At 49.0% G+C, this 16,128-nt stretch overlaps 2 pseudogenes; one reads left to right on the top strand and one right to left on the bottom strand.

Moving 5' to 3' along the window:
- Positions 1–8,508: 8,508 nt before the first annotated feature.
- On the top strand, positions 8,509–9,602 carry LOC136549593 (uncharacterized; annotated as a pseudogene).
- Positions 9,603–9,702: 100 nt separating this feature from the next.
- LOC136549592 (pentatricopeptide repeat-containing protein At3g26782, mitochondrial-like) lies at positions 9,703–14,855 on the bottom strand (annotated as a pseudogene).
- Positions 14,856–16,128: the final 1,273 nt, after the last annotated feature.

Genomic DNA, 16,128 nt, shown 5'->3' on the forward strand with positions numbered 1-16,128 from the left:
GGAACCATTGCCTCCGAAGGTTACAGAGTTGTTGTCTGAGTTTCAGTCTGTTTTTACACCGACAACTGAGTATCCTCCTGCCCGTGGACTGTGACCATACTACTCCATTGTTGCTAGGGGCCAGTCCATTCTCGGTGCGTTCATATCGATATCCTCCTGCCATCAAAGATGAGATTGAGCGGCAAATCACTGAAATGTTGCCGTCGGGTATCATTCAGCATAGCTCCAGTCCATTTTCCTCCTCCGTACTGCTAGTCAAAGAGAAGGATGGCACTTTTCATTTTTGCGTCGACTTCAGGCAACTCAATGCTCTCACAGCCAAGGTCAAGTACCCGGTTCCTGTTATTGAAGAATTATTGGACGAGCTGACTCATGCGTCCTGGTTCTCATGTCTGGACCTCACGACTGGGTATCATCAGATACGTCTGCAATCAGGCGAGGAATTCAAAACTGCTTTCCAAACCCACTCATGTCAGTATGAATTCAGGGTAATGGCATTCGGGCTCACTAGTGCTTCGGCCACCTTCCTCAAAGCCATGAATACTACACTACGTCCGTTGTTGCGTAAATGTGTCTTGGTTTTCTTTTATGATATTCTCATATTCAGTCGGACATATGAGGAGCACTTAGAGCATCTTTGTTTGGTATTCCAGTTATTGCAAAAAGATCAATGGCAAGTCAAGATGGCCAAATGCGTTTTCGCTCAAACGCAGCTCCGTTATCTTGGCCATGTGATTTCTGAAGCTGATGTTGCCACCAATCCAGCTAAGATTTAAGAAGTTGTTCAGTGGCCTTCTCCCAAGTCTGCTAAGGAATTAAGCAGCTTCCTCGGGCTGGTCGGGTATTACAGACGATTCGTCAAGAACTTTGGTGTTATCTATCGGCCCTTAACTGAACTACTTCGTAACGGTGCCATCTATGTGTGGACTGATGTCCAAGAACAAGCTTTTCAAGCACTGAAACAGACATTGACAACAGCTCCAGTTCTTGCTCTACCGGATTCAGTCAGGCCATTTTCGGTGGAAACAGATGCTAGTGGCACGGGCATTGGGGCGGTTCTTATGCACGGTGGGCATCCCTTGGCATTCCTCAGTAAAGCTTTGGGACCTCGTTCATTGGGATTATCCACATATGAAAAAGAGTATATGGCCATCTTGTTAGCGCTGGAACAATGGCGCGGCTATCTTCAGCACGCTGAGTTTCACATCATCACTGACCACCGCAGTCTCGTGCAGCTCACTGAGCAAAGGCTCCACACCCCGTGGCAGCAGAAAGTGTTTGCCAAACTGGTGGGCTTGCAATATAAGATTGTGTACCGCAACGGGTCCGAGAATGGCGCGGCAGATGCTTTGTCCGGCTGCCCGTTAGCTCAGGTCACTGTTGTTTCTGTCTGCCAACCACATTGGTTTGAGGAGGTTATTGCTTCTTATGCTCAAGATGCTTCTGCCCAAGAGTTGATCACCAAACTCACAGTTCAGGCTAATGCGGTCCCACACTTCACTCTTCGGGACGGTGTCCTTCGTTACAAGAATAGAATATGGGTGGGGCAAGATACAGAGTTTCAGCTCAAGCTGATATCAGCAGTCCATACATCGCCAATCGATGGGCATTCAGGAATTGCTAGTCACTTACCGACGATTGAAGCAGAATTTTGCTTGGCATGGCATGAAATCAGCAGTGCACTCTTTTGTGTCCTCCTGTACCATCTGTCAGCAAGCTAAGCCTGATCGAACCAAACTGTCGGGCCTTCTGCAACCATTACCCGTACCTGATCGTGCCTGGACAGTCATCTCTATGGATTTCATTGAAGGCTTGCCACCATCTGGAGGGTTTAATTGCACCTTAGTGGTAGTCGATCTCTTCTCCAAGTATGCTCATTTCTTAGCACTCAAGCATCCATTTACGGCTGCATCAGTAGCTCATACATTCATGGCCCAAGTCTACAAGCTACATGTACTTCCACAGGCTATTGTCTCTGATCGAGACAAGATATTCACTAGTTCTTTCTGGAGGGAACTCTTTAAGCTCGCTGGTGTGGAATTAGTGCATGAGCACGGCCTACCATCCCCAATCCGATGAGCAGACCGAGAAAGTCAACCAATGTGTTGAGACATTTCTGAGGTGCTTCACTCACGCCTGTCCACGACAATGGTGTCGGTACCTGGACCAAGTTGAACTATGGTAGCAACACTAATTGGCATTCAGCACTGGGACGATCACCATTTGAAGTCTTATATGGCTACCCACCACTGCAGTTTGGCATTGCGGCTGGCCCAGATACACCTGTTACAGATTTGGTGTCCTGGTTATCTGACAGAGCTCTCATGACAGATGTTATTCGTCAGCATCTCCATCGAACCAAACAGCGTATGAAAAAGAATGCTGATGAGCATCGTTTAGAGCGTCAGTTTCAGGTTAATGACTTAGTTTATGTTAAGATCCAACCTTACATCCAGTCCTCCTTGGCGCAGCGTGCTAATCAGAAGCTGTCATTCAAATTCTTCGGCCCATATCGTGTTCTGGCTCGAGTTGGGTCTGTTGCTTATCCGGTCTTTCATGTTTCCCAGCTAAAGAAGTCAGGTGGGTGCTCACCATTCGGTTACAGCACATCCTCCATCTGACGCTGTGCTTTGGAGCGTCCCTGATCGTAAAGGGTACACGTTCTATTTCTCAAGGTTTAATCAAATGGTCTAACTTGTCCTACGTCTCTTGCAACATGGGAGGATCTGGAATTCTTGAAGCAGCCGTTTCCCCGCGCCTCCGTCTAGTAGTTACGGCATGGGACATTGTTCAGCATCCGACAATGGCAACACAAGACATCGTTCCTGGGCCTGGGCCTGGGCCGATGCCACCGAGAAGGTCCACCAGAGCGCGAACGCAGAGCAAGCGTGTGACAGGCGAAGACTGGATCGCGGCGTGATCAACCAGCTCAGCGCTGCCTACATATATGTAATATAGGCGTGAGGGAGAGAATCATCTACGATAAACATCGTAACAAACTTGCCCCTTCTGCAAGCTTCGTCTGGTCCCCGCCTGCTGCTTTGCTTTCCTGCCTAAAACTCCAATTCCTATTGCTGCTTCCCAAATTCTGTATCACGCGGCTCGAGGCGCTGTTCGCGCATGTGTGGAAGCTGCTCGCCGTGGCCGTGGGCAAGCTCGACGCGCACTGCCGCATGGACGCGGCTTGCCGACGCCGTGCTCAATTCGGCGAGCGCTGCGCGGCTCGGGTTCGTGTTTGCCTACTGACATGTGGTACTCGTCCGGGTGCACGTCATTGTCGAATCGAAACCAAACACAGAATCCACAAACCAGTGAGAACCAGAAAGATGATCGGGAAGCGACAATGTCAGAAATGAAATGGGCTGTTGCCGATGAGCAGAGCAGACGAGAGGAAAGAGAGCAGAGCAGACCGGCGAGGGAGCTGCCGTGCGTGCGGAAGAGCTCGACGCGCAAGGCGGCGGCCTTGTCGCTTGTCAACCGAGACGCCGAGCATGGCCTGGAGGAACTTGTCGATGTTGTGCTTGAGGGTCGGGACGATGCCGGTGTTGTCTCGGATACAGGGTGTCGTCGAGGTACTGGACGGAGCGCTCGGGCCACAATAAAATCATCGACAGCGGCAATCGCCCTGGAGTCCATCCTGGACTGCGAGCTAGTGATCGACGCTTACCTAGGAGGACGCAGTCGAAGGGGGAGTTTGCGGCCATGGAGGGCGGCTCGGGTTCGGCGCGCCTGATCCGGCAGTCGTGATGCAGCTGGGAATGCCTCGCGCTCATGTCCGGCTCCGTCGCGGCGTCCGTCGAGCATGCGTGCGCTGCACCTGCTCTACCCCGGACGTGTCGCGGGAACAAATCCGGCAGCAGGACGGCGTCAAGGTCCGAGTCCGAGCCGCGGCGGCATGAGCTGCAGGCGTGGGCGAGGAGCTTCATGGTGGACCACGGCGGCGGAAATGGCGCGCGTAGCCGATTCCGGCCGAGAGGACTGCCGCGACTGTGTCGAAACGGAGCGCAAGGACGAGATACCCTAGCTGCGAAAGGAATCGGACAGGGGCCGCTTGACAGCGGCGAATTTCACCGGCGGATCGGGCATGTCGCCCCCTGCTCTGCTTTCCCACCGCGTCGAGCGCCAGCCGCCTATGTGGCATGGCGATGCTGGCGTGGCAGGATTTGGACTTCTGTGCGCGACGATAATAGTCTAAGGATTTGGACGGGAGAGCATCGCAGGATTTGGACTTCTGTGCGCGACGATAATAGTCTAAGGATTTGGACGGGAGTTTTTTTTTTTCAGGGGCTCTTGCGTTTGTATCCTTGCGTTTTCAGGATCTCGTGCCGATGCGGGGTTGCCGGAGCGCCATGACCGGCGGGCGAGGTCGCCGAGGGCCGCCGTCGCGCGGGCGCGGGGTTGCTGGAGCGCCATGGCCGGCGGGCGCAGGGGCGCGCGGCCATGACAGTGCTCGGCCGCCGGTCTTCTGTCCGCGAGCTTTCGCGTTAGTCGCGAAGAGAACGAGCGGATAAGAACGAAGAGGAGGAGGCATTTTAGTCATTTCGCATCTGATTATATGTGTTTTGTTTTTTTTTAATTGTTTAATCAGCCTCTAAATAACGCACATCCAAACCAGGAGCAAACGACTCCTTCGTTTCAAAATAACAGGGGTAAAATCACAAAGTTGAAAAAACAGGGGTAAAATCACAATTGAACCTCTGGACAGGGGCAAAAACATCATTTTCCCTTTTTTTTAGTCGAAGGGGGAATGCTCCAAAAGTTTAAGAACATGCATTTAACTCTTTTCTTCCTCACCTTCTTTGTCTCGTGAACCTGCTCTATTCTCCTTTTGTACTCCCTTTGAACTCCTTTGTTTGTTTTCTGATTTTTAATTAATATATGCTCCAGTAGGGATCAGCATACCATGCAGCCCGAGCTCGTCGGCTGGCCCATTTTTTTTACCGGCCCGGCGACTAGCGGGCCCAGGGCTAGCCCGGGCCGGAGAATCAGGCCGTGTCTGGGCCTTACCCTAGGCACGTGGGCCGGCACGGCACGGCCTGCTACAGAGCAGTCGGCCCGCTAGCGGCCCGCCCTGTCGCCTCCCCCTCCTCACTTCTCCTCCCCTCCCCAAGGCCCAGCGCGGCCCACGCGCTCCCCGCCGTCCCCTGGCCCGCCTCCCCCCTCATATATAAGCGGGCACCGGTGTCGCTGCCTCACGCAGTCATGCCTCACCCCGAACCATAGCACCGGCTGTCGCTCCCTCTCCGTCTCTCCCTCACGCCTCCTCGAACCCTAGCACCGGCGCCGCTCCCTCTCCGCCTCACCCCGAACCCTAGCGCCGGCGCCACGGACGCCCCCTCCCCTATCCTCGCGCGACCTCTCCTATCCTCGCAGCTGCTGACGACCGAGCGTGGACACCGACGCCCCCTGCCCCTCCCTCTCCTCGAGCGACGCCACTGCTGGCAGCGTGTAAGGAAAATGGACCATAGGCCCATTTACTTTGGATTTTAGTGTTTGATGACCAATACAACTAAATTAGACTAATGAATTTGCAAGTGATTGTTTTGTAGTTCAATAGGATGCAAGACGTGACTTGTACAAAGGCGACGTGATGATCCTGATGATCAACACCTCAAGCAAGACCTTAGGAGCACAAGAGAAGATCTAAGATATCAAGCAAAGTCTAAGCATGAAGATAGGAATCAAGCCGCACGCAAGATCGTGAAGAAACGAGCTCACAGAAGCGATCCGGACGCTGAAAGAAAGTGACCGGACTGCTCCGATCAGTGTCTCGGCAACAACAGGCATCAGCAGTAGTGACCGAACATTGAACAAGTGAATCGATCGGACGCACCGATGGCACTGTTCATCAGTTCAGCAACACACTCAACAAGTGACCGGACGCTGGCGGCAAATCGACCGGACGCAGGACAACAGCGTCCGATCGAGTATAGAGAGGTTCCAGAGCAGCGAACTTGGTACTGGATGCTGGTAGCATCCAATCAGTTGTTCGTGGCTCCAATGGTCGAGACGACCGGACGCGTCCGGTCAGGACGTGATCAACGTCCGGTCAGTAGCAAAAAAGCGAGATTTCATCCTCAATGGCTACCTTCTCAGTGGGGCTTATAAATACAACCCCCAACTAGCCAAATGAAAAGAGTGGAGCTGAGGAAACATACCAAGGGTGTTGATACATCATTTTAAGTGATCTCCACTTGTATAGTGCTTAGTGTTTTATTAGATAATTAGCGTAGGTGCTTTGCGAAGTGCTTAGGTTGATTAGACCACCACTTATGCGCTTGCTCTAAGTTTAGGCCGAGTGTTTAGTGAGGTTTGCATACCTCTTACCACTCGGTGCTTGCGAGCACCAATTGTTGTACATCGAAGGAGCTTGTAGTCCTTGCGAGATCACACCAACCGCGTTTGTGGTGTAGGCCGCCACCGTGTACCGGAGGGAACAAGGCTCCGTGGTGTTTCAGACGGAAACTTGATAGTGAAGACGGCGGGGAGCATCCGGAAGAGGCTTGCCGGAAGGCACGTCGGAGACCCACTTGCGCGTGGGGAAGGCTCGAGGCTATCCACGGAGTTACCTGACCGAGAGCTTGGCTCTTGCGAGGGATTCCTTGCGAGGGGCTCCAACGGGGACTAGGGGGAAGCTTGCGCGCTTCTCGATACCTCGGTAAAAATATCGGAGTCGTCGACGGGAGTTTGCATATCTCTACCTTACTCTTTAGCTTCCGCATTTACATTGATTATATTGCTCCTTTTGCGGTAGAGATAGCAACACACTAGCAAAACCGTAGTTGCACATTTAGATAGTTTATCTTTTGCATAGGTTTTGCTAGGGTTAGAAAAAGAGACCATAGTTTCGGAGTTAGATAATTAAGTTGCCTAATTCATCCCTCCTTCTTAGGCGTCATGGTCCCCTTCACAGCGAGCGCGCCGGCCCCGAGCTCCACCCCGACGCAGATCCGGTGCCAAGACAAGCTCGTCGGCGGGCGGCAGCCACTGCCATCTCCGGCCTCGCGCTGCCTCCTTCCTCGATCCCGCCTCCACCAGATTTGCGACGCCCGTCGTCCTCCTCACCATCCCTCGCCTCCACGGCGGTGCTGGATCTCCGTTGTGGATCTGGCCACGCTGGGTCTTCTCCACCGCGGATCCGGCTCCTCACCCTTGCCTCGATGCTGGCGCGGCGCCTCCTCCCCATCCCTGCCTCCCTCACTCACTCACTCTCCCTCGGCGACGCGCGGCTAGGAGCGCGCGTGGGGGCAATCCGGCGACTCCCTCCCTTCCTTGTTTTCTCTCCTCTCCATCTCGCTCACCCCCATGGCCCCTCTTCATCTCCTCCTCTCCATCGCTTGAGGGAGGGCGCCGCCTGCGCAGCTCCTGCCCTCGAGATCCGGAGCTCCGCCGCTCCCAGCCCTGGCGGCCACCTCCGCCTCGCCTCCCCACGCGGCCGCTCAGTGGGCCTCGGGCTGGCACGGCCTATAAAAATGGTCGTGCTTCTCGGGCCGGCCTGGCACGGAAATCGGCCCAAAGGCCGTGCCTGGGACGAATGCCAGGCCCATGGCCCTGTGATGCACGGCCCGGGAGGCACGGCGTGCCATGCCGGCCCGTCGGCTATCGGGCCGTGCTGGCACGGGCCCGTGCCGTGCCAGGCCGGGCCGGCCCGTTGGCCATCTATAGGGATCAGTCATCCCTCCTGTTCTCTAAGAAAAAAAAAAAGTAAGCCGTAGCCGTGGCTCTTTGTGCTCCGGCAGTCCGGCTCTGTAGAGGAGCACTCGAGGTCTCGAGGAGCAGACTTTTTATGCGGCGGGCCTTGGGCCATTGTTGGGCTGTGCGATGCTGTCGGTCCCCATCCTCCTCTTTCTTTCTCCCCGTTTCCCGTCGCTACGACTGTGCGACCGCCGCGGCCCTTCGCCAAACAGGTCTTCGCCGGCGACGAGCCCTCACCAGGTATGCACGCCATCTTCTCTTTCCTTCCTGCTGTGCGAAACCGAGCGTCCCCAAAACCCTAATATAAGCTATTCTGCCCCGGATCTGACCTGCATATATACATACATACATGATAAGCTGTTCTGCTCCGGATCTGACCTGCATATACATACATACATGATTCCGCTAGCTTCGAGTGTTTTTTTTTTTCAAAAATTGTCGGTTCTACATTTGTACGCCCGTGTCCTATACTGAATTAAGCAATCTTCATCCGGTAAAGCGTTGTATTTTGCTGGCCGCGTGCGAGTGCTTGTGCAAGTTTGCTACGTCAAAAGTACAACTGAAAGTTGAGATATAATCCAACTTTGTTGCATACTTGCATTCTAAAAGTACAACTGATTGTTACTTCTGTCAATTACCAAACAGCCATTCAATTGCCAACTGTTGCATGCGAAAATATTGCATAGCCTATGATAACCCCTTTTTCTCTGCTATACTAAACGTTATGAATTATAATGATGATGGTTCGGCATGGAGCATACTACCTGATTTTGTTACCAATTTCTGCTAGTAATAAGTAGTGTTGGACACAGAATGGAAGGGTGCCACTCAAATGAAGTATCATATGCCGAAGCTGTATTGGTGGGAGCAGTTGTCGTCTGGTGTTAATGTAAGGACATTCCTTTTGATGGCATAATTCGTGCAAAATATTCCATATTTAGTGTATTCGATGTCAATTCAACTTTAGTCATGTCTGTGCAATGTAGTGTGCTTGGTTGTACATGATATACTGAGTCTCATATTCAACGTTAGTCTTGCCTCTGTTTGCATGGTTTTGGCATTACACATGTTGATGAGAGAGCTTAATTGATGCTACTTTTGCTGTGTAGGCTCCCACGTGGTTTGTGCTCAAGATTACGTTTTTGTTCCTGGCCTTGTGTTTTACAGCGATGCTTGCGCTAGCATTTTCGTCGAAAAACTTTGTAATTGTTGCGCATGTTCTTCTGCTTGTAACTATTGGAACCGTGCTATTTGTGCTGCTTAACAGGTCAGTCTATCTACCCGTTTATATCCTCCCTGTGAACACCTTTATTCTTGATCTTTCAAAAAAAACACCTTTACTCTTGTTTGGTGGATGATTAATTGAAGTGCCATTTCTGTGTTGTAGGTTTCTGGCTGAAGTTGGGCTCGTGCCTGTTGAACAACAGATGAAGGAGATGGTCATCCACAAAACAGAAGCCACAGATAAAGACAAAAGAAACTAATCAGTGACTGGCTTTTATGATATGGAAGACAGTTTAACACCTTACATCATTCGACAGAGTGACATTATCTCTGATGATAGAATGTGCATTCACTACAGACACATGAAGTTCAGACAGTACAATTTTGCACAGATGATCATACACCTTTGGACATACTTGCAAATGGAAACCCTGGTCCAAATCTGAAGTGAAAAGGATGTAGCAGCAGAGCACATCAAGCCTGCTTTCCCTCTTCCTTGAGTCTGCTCTTCTTTTTCTTGATGTAGCAGAAGCATGAGCAGCAGGGGAACTGAAACAAGAACTTCATTGCCAGACTAATCACCAATACTTTATTTGACTAAGTGTGCCCAAGGGATTTGCATGTAATGCGACCCTTAAATATACTACATGGATAACTCTACACAAAAAAAAAGTTGTCTAAATACATGTTTCTCTCATAGTTTAAACTTTTTCTCTCTTATATATTTGTATTGTCAGATGTTGCTTTGTTTGCATGGTTGGACTCGTACGCATAAATAGCAGCTGATATTCAGAGAAACATATGCATATATGCACACATTAGAACCATGTAAAACTGTACAGCGTTTCAGGCTTGACCACTGCCAACACAAAAAGTTAAGGCGCCGCATTGCCGTTAATAGTGGCTAAGCACATCGCAGGTGTAGATACAAAATAAACATATCCCAAGCTCAGATATGCTGTCAAAAACGTACACCTCCATCGTTACAGAGTTCAGAGTGTCCTGGAGTGGTCCAACAGGTACTCAGCGCTTGCCAGCAGCAACAGATACTCAGAGAAGCACCAGCAACCTCACAGGCGCCATACGAGTATACCACAACCATCCTCCAGTTCTGCTGCAGAAAACCGTCCTTTCTAGACATGCTTAAAGTATTCTTTTTCTCTGCTGCATCCCATTTCCTCTTTTCACCGTGGAGCGTGGAGCTTCTTTGCACTTGGCGTAACCCAATCCTTCTCCAACTCAGCACTCTTCCTCGAACATTCATAGGCATCCTTCACCTTCATACATGCAAGCTACTTTACCAACCGAGCTCTGCGCTGAAACATTGGACAGATGCACCAGTTTCACTCCTAGAATGAGCAAAATAATGTATAAGCATACACACAACCAATGCACAGCAAGACTCAGCCATTCACTTACACAAATATACCTCATGCGCGGGCCAAAGAATCATCCTCCTGCCAGTGTAGAACCAAAGGAAACCACCATTCCCTTTGTCACCAGAAGCTTGAATGCATTGGTCTTCAGAGCAAAGCAAACCCTAATTAATTACCACATACACCTACCAATTCAACAGATATAGGAAACTCAGTACAAACTTCTAACAATTCAACTTGGAGCCTTGCAACTGAAAAAATTAAAACCCTACAACACAAAATCAAACCCTTCTCCCCTCCCTATTTTTCCAACCAAAATCACCAAGACAAACACTTGAACACAAGCATGTACTACTGACCTGTGGCTGGTTCTCACTCTTGCTCTCTCCGTTTGTGCTATACCAGTGATTGTGCTATACCCCTTGTCTTCTTTGCTGGATTACTTCTGTCAGATAATTTGAGAAGGGGAGGAACAATGGTGTTGACAGCTGATTTGGTAAATGGGAGAAACCACGTCGAATTCATGCCCTTCATGTGCGCCATACAGCAGATCTGTTCACCTCGTGTGCACATCCCTGTCGCCTCCAGGCATGCCATGTTTGACAGGGCATGGGCTAAGCAATGGGATTGTGGCTTCAGAAAAAAAAGCTAGGGATAGCACATACAGTTATGTAAGACCATCGAAGACAGCTTTGTTTCTTTGTCAAATTGCACACAATGTGATTAGCTATATTCTACTGTCCTTATTGTGACAACTATGCAATCCACTTTAAAAGGATGTATAAGCACTCACTTTCCACAAAACCACTATCCAGTTAGTTGATAGCTTGGATAGCGCATACTACTTTTATAAAATAATTAGTAATAAAGAACCTCATCTCTAAAGCCTGAACTCAGTTTGAAATGGTTTTCAGGGCGAAATGGTATTTTAAGTCCTTACTCCACAGTATCACATTTTGTTTACTAATTGCTGTACATTTAAATGAGAATAACATACAAACCTTCTATAATGTTATGGAACAGAGTTGATATTAAGAAATGATCATGTCTCAATTTCCTCTCTGAGGCACATTTCTGGGATTGACAAATTCATGCTTCTGAAGTGTCCAGCAGTGTTTCTCATCACATGTAAATATTAAAAAACTAATCCTGGCAGAATTCATGTACTCCAAAATGACTTTGTGCTCCTGGCCTTCACAAATGGTCAAGGCTGAGCCATTATGTTACAAGCCCTTCATATCATGACGAAAATCCATGTCTTGCGCATGAAAGTGCAAGTGTATTACGCAGGACTATTGAAAGCCCCAATGTCCTTCATCTTCACCACAGATAAGTTGACTAACTGTGTCAGCCAGCTATGCAGTTCAGACCATTTTATCCTAATCAGGATGAAAAGTTATAAATTATATCACTGATGTATTGGCCTCTGTGTCCTGGACAGATGCACTGAGAGTATCATAAACAGTTATCTTAATATGTGTTATTCTGATGCCTACCAATATGGCATCACAAACTAAGCTTCTTTGCATAATGTCACCAATAATCCCCACATGAGCATAACCCATCCTTGAAATGATGAAAGCGCTTTATGTCTCTAACAATAATCTCTCGTCCAGTAAGCTTTGTAATAATCTTTATTGCTGCATGGCAATCAGTGCAGACCCGGAGATTCTTTATGACATGGATTACTGACCCTTGTACAGAGTTCATCAGGGCAAACGCAACAGCAAGCTTTTCACTATGGATGCGCAACATGGATTCTCTCTCTTCTACATCCAAATCATGAAGAGCAGAACCTGTGTTTGGTACATAGCCTGCTTCTTGAATTCTCTCAAGCAGTTCTCTCCAAATAAGCATAGATTTCCTTGTACTGTGGATGACTCTTGTCCCCAACATAAAACAAATGGGTTTTACCTTTCAACTCAACCGAGCTATACCCTGGAGGCTTTTCTATTCCTCTGGTTTTAACCAGAACTCTCATTCTTTCCACATCTTTCCACCTTCCAGCTTCTGCATATATATTTGACAAGAGAACATAATACCCAGAGTTAGTTGCATCCAACTCAAACAATCTTTCTGCAGAAATTTTCGCCAACTCAACGTTTTTGTAGATTCGGCATGCACTAAGAAGAGCTCCCCACAAAGCAGCATCAGGTTTGGCTTTCATTTCTTTAATAAGGTCATAAGCTTCATCAAGACAACCAGCACGGCCAAGAAGATCCACCATGCATCCATAGAGCTCGACACCAGGTTCAATTCCGAACTCAGTTTTCATGGTGTTGTACCAATAACGGCCCTCATTCAAAAGACCAGCATGACTGCAAGCAGCTAAAACTGAGATAAAGGTTATGTAGTTTGGCTTTAGCCCTGACTTCCTCATGTCAGTGAAAACATGAAGGGCTTCTTGGCCATATCCATGCATGCCATAGCCAGCAATCATGGCAGTCCATGAAAGGATATTCTTTCCCTTAATTTTTTGAAAGGCTTTCCACGCCATTTCAACTTTTCCACACTTGCTGTACATATCAACTACAGAAGTCCCAACATAGACATCGTCCTCCAATCCCATTCTTACCACCTTTAAAATATATAATAAGAGGAAAATTTAATCACATCAAAATTAAATAGAAAGAATGGCATAGCACCATCATATAATTTGAGAACATGGCAACTGTGAGACAGATGAACAATTGATTTGATGTATCTCATCCAATGCTGCCAAAGGGAAGTTGCTTAAGCTTAGTAATGAACTAATGTAGATGACCTAGCATTTCGATTCTTATCTTGATCAATGTATAATGAATCAATGATAATGTAGATCACTAGATCCATAAAGATAAATAAATGATACCTACTGACCAGACAACTCACACAGAATTCTCAAATGCGATTTTGATCCACATAAAATCTATCGAAGTACAAATGCTCACTGGCAAGTATGGCAGTTATGTCATAATCATAACTCAAAATTTTGCTTGTGGACAAATCTGGCATATACCACACTACCACAGATCTCCAAAAGCAAAGCAACAGATGAGAAAAAGGTTACTATATACTATAGTCCTCGAAAAGAAAAAGGTGATCGTGATGCTTCTATGTTCACAGCATATTTTTTCTTCAAAGCATGCAGGTCCATTTGTTTGGCCAAACTTAACACCTAAGCACAGAAATACCTTGTATGCTAAAACATTATTCCATCATCATTAACAGTGACTAGTAACAACTTTATAAGGTTTTTCTCATAGGATGATGCATGCAGGTACTTTTGGTGCTATAATGCCATCTCACATGGTTCATGAGGTGATGGCACTCCTGCAGGAATGAGTTAGCATAGAGGCCCTCAACAACAAATGTAAGACTATTCTAACAGTTATAGATGGCTCCCTTTGTTCAGCAAAATCACGTAGACTGATCTTCAAATATTGGCATGGTGAATTTGGTCCCAAGAAACATGCAACTGGCCAAGGAACTTTGTAATAAAAGGTTATGAGGAAGCAACTCACCTGATTATGGATGCGCTTTCCAGTCTGTATTGCCCCCGCATGCGCACAGGCCAGTAGCACAGCCGACAAGGTTACCGCATTGCATCTAACACCACCTCCCACAATCAGCATCTTCCTATACAACCCAAGCGCCTCTGCTGACAGTCCATTCTGGGCGTACAATGCAATCATTGTGTTCCAGGACACCACATCCCTCTCCATCATATCAAAGAGCTTCCTCGCCGCCCCCAGGTCATGACCACCGCCCTTTGCATAAGCGTCTAGCATCGTGTTTGCTAACCCTGTATGCCCATCCAAGCCAATCTTGGAGACAAGTGCATGAATACCACCAGTAATGCCACGGTCAGGGACACGGGCGGATGCAGAGAGCGCTACCAGTGCAGCCGCCTCGTCGACCACTCCCGCGGAATCAGAGGCGACCATGGAGCGGAAGATAGAGAGCGCAGTATATACGAGGTTGTTGCGCACGCAACCGGACGCCATGGCAGTGACAATGACGGGGTTGGGAGCGGGGATTTCGTCGAACGCCCTGCGGGCATCGAGGGGGCGGGAGCAATGGTGGTACATGTGGAGGAGGGCGGAGGCGGAGTAGGCGTCGGAGGGGAAGAGGCCCGCACGGAGCGCGAGGAGGTGGAGCTGGCGGCCGGCGGAGAGGAGAGGTGGCGGCGGCGGCGGCGCGGAGGGCCGGGGGCAGGGCCGGCCGGAGCGCAGCGGGGTTGGCTCGGATGGCGGCAGCAAACGCGGCCAGCGCGGCGACGGGGTCGCCGGATGAGAGGAGGTCCGCGACGGCCGTGGACCATGACGAGGGGCGGGACGGGTCCACGGCGCGGAGGAAGAGCGCGCGGAGGGACGGCGTCGGGGCGTCTCGGTGGCGTTGGGGATCGGAGACGGTAGCGGTGGGATTACGCGCTGTGGCTGGAGGTGGTGGGTTTGTGTGTGGAGGCATGATGCTTGCTGCCGCCATTCGCTGCGCGGTCGGTGCCCTGCGGTGGCGCTTTCTCGGAGTCGGACGAAGGGGAGGGAGGAGGGAGGAGATTTTCAATTCTCCTAGTCGATTCCCAATAATTTGCTGTGTTGGTTTTCAATACTTTTGACTCTTAATTAACTCTCTTTTTTATGGCTCAATACTTCAACTACAAATTGTAGTATATAGGTCATGTTTGATTCGCTGAAAAGCCATGGCTGAAAGTAACGTTCGCTGATTTATCGTAAGAGAAAAAACAATATTTCTTCGCTAAAACAGTACGGCTCATAAGACAAGCGAACAGAGTCATATATCTGAATTTGCGCATAAACTCACATCACGCACACTCACATATAATGTACACAGAACTACTACACCTATAAATCATCACACTCCAACAATTATGGTTTGTGAAACAATTGAAGGGGACCGTGACGCCTGAGAGGGAGGGTGAATTAGACAACTTAAAATTCTAACTTTAAACTATGACCTATTTTTCTAGCCCTAGCAAAACATATGCAATAGATAAACTATCTAAATGTGCAACTACGGTTTTGCTAGTGTATTGCTGTCTCTACTACTAAAAGAGTAATACAATCAATGCAAATGCAGAAGCTAAAGAGTAAGGTAGAGATATGCAAACTCCCGTCAACGACTCTGGTATTTTTACTGAGGTATCGAGAATCACGCAAGCTTCTCCCTAGTCCTCGTTGAAGCCCCTCGCAAGGGCCAAGCTTCCGGTCGGGTAACTCCGTGGATAGCCTCAGGCCTTCCCCATGCGCAAGTGGCTCTCCGACGTGCTTTCCGGCAAGCCTCTCCCGGATGCTCCCCGTCGTTTTCACTATCAAGCTTGCGGCTGAAATGTCGCGGGCCTTGTTCCCTCCGGTACACGGTGGCGGCCACACCACAAACGCGGTTGGTGTGATCTCGCAAGACTACAAGCTCCTCCGATGTACAACAATGGTGCGCGCAAACACCGAGTGGTAAGAGGTATGCAAACCTCATTATCGGTGTTTCGAACAAACACCGGCTAGTAAATTTATAATTGATGTGCATTAGGCCCGGATAGTGCGCTAAATGACACAAGGTTTATACTGGTTCGGGTTGAATGTCCCTATGTCGAGTCTGTTGCTGCTTGTGTTATTAGCACCGAAAAAAGGTTTGTAGCAGGGGGTACAAACGATCGAGAGAGGGACTGGTCCCAAGTCTCTGATGAAATGATCAAAAAGGTTGCCAAGAGCTTAGTCGCTGCTCAGCTATGTATGAAGTGTTGTGTGTGTTCAACTTATCCGTCAAGAGTCGGTCTCCTTTGTTGGAGGAAGCACACCCCTTTTATAGATGAAGGGGATGGCTTTACAAGTGAGAG

This window comes from Miscanthus floridulus, chromosome 4 (assembly GCF_019320115.1).
Source record: "Miscanthus floridulus cultivar M001 chromosome 4, ASM1932011v1, whole genome shotgun sequence".
Taxonomy (NCBI): domain Eukaryota; kingdom Viridiplantae; phylum Streptophyta; class Magnoliopsida; order Poales; family Poaceae; genus Miscanthus; species Miscanthus floridulus.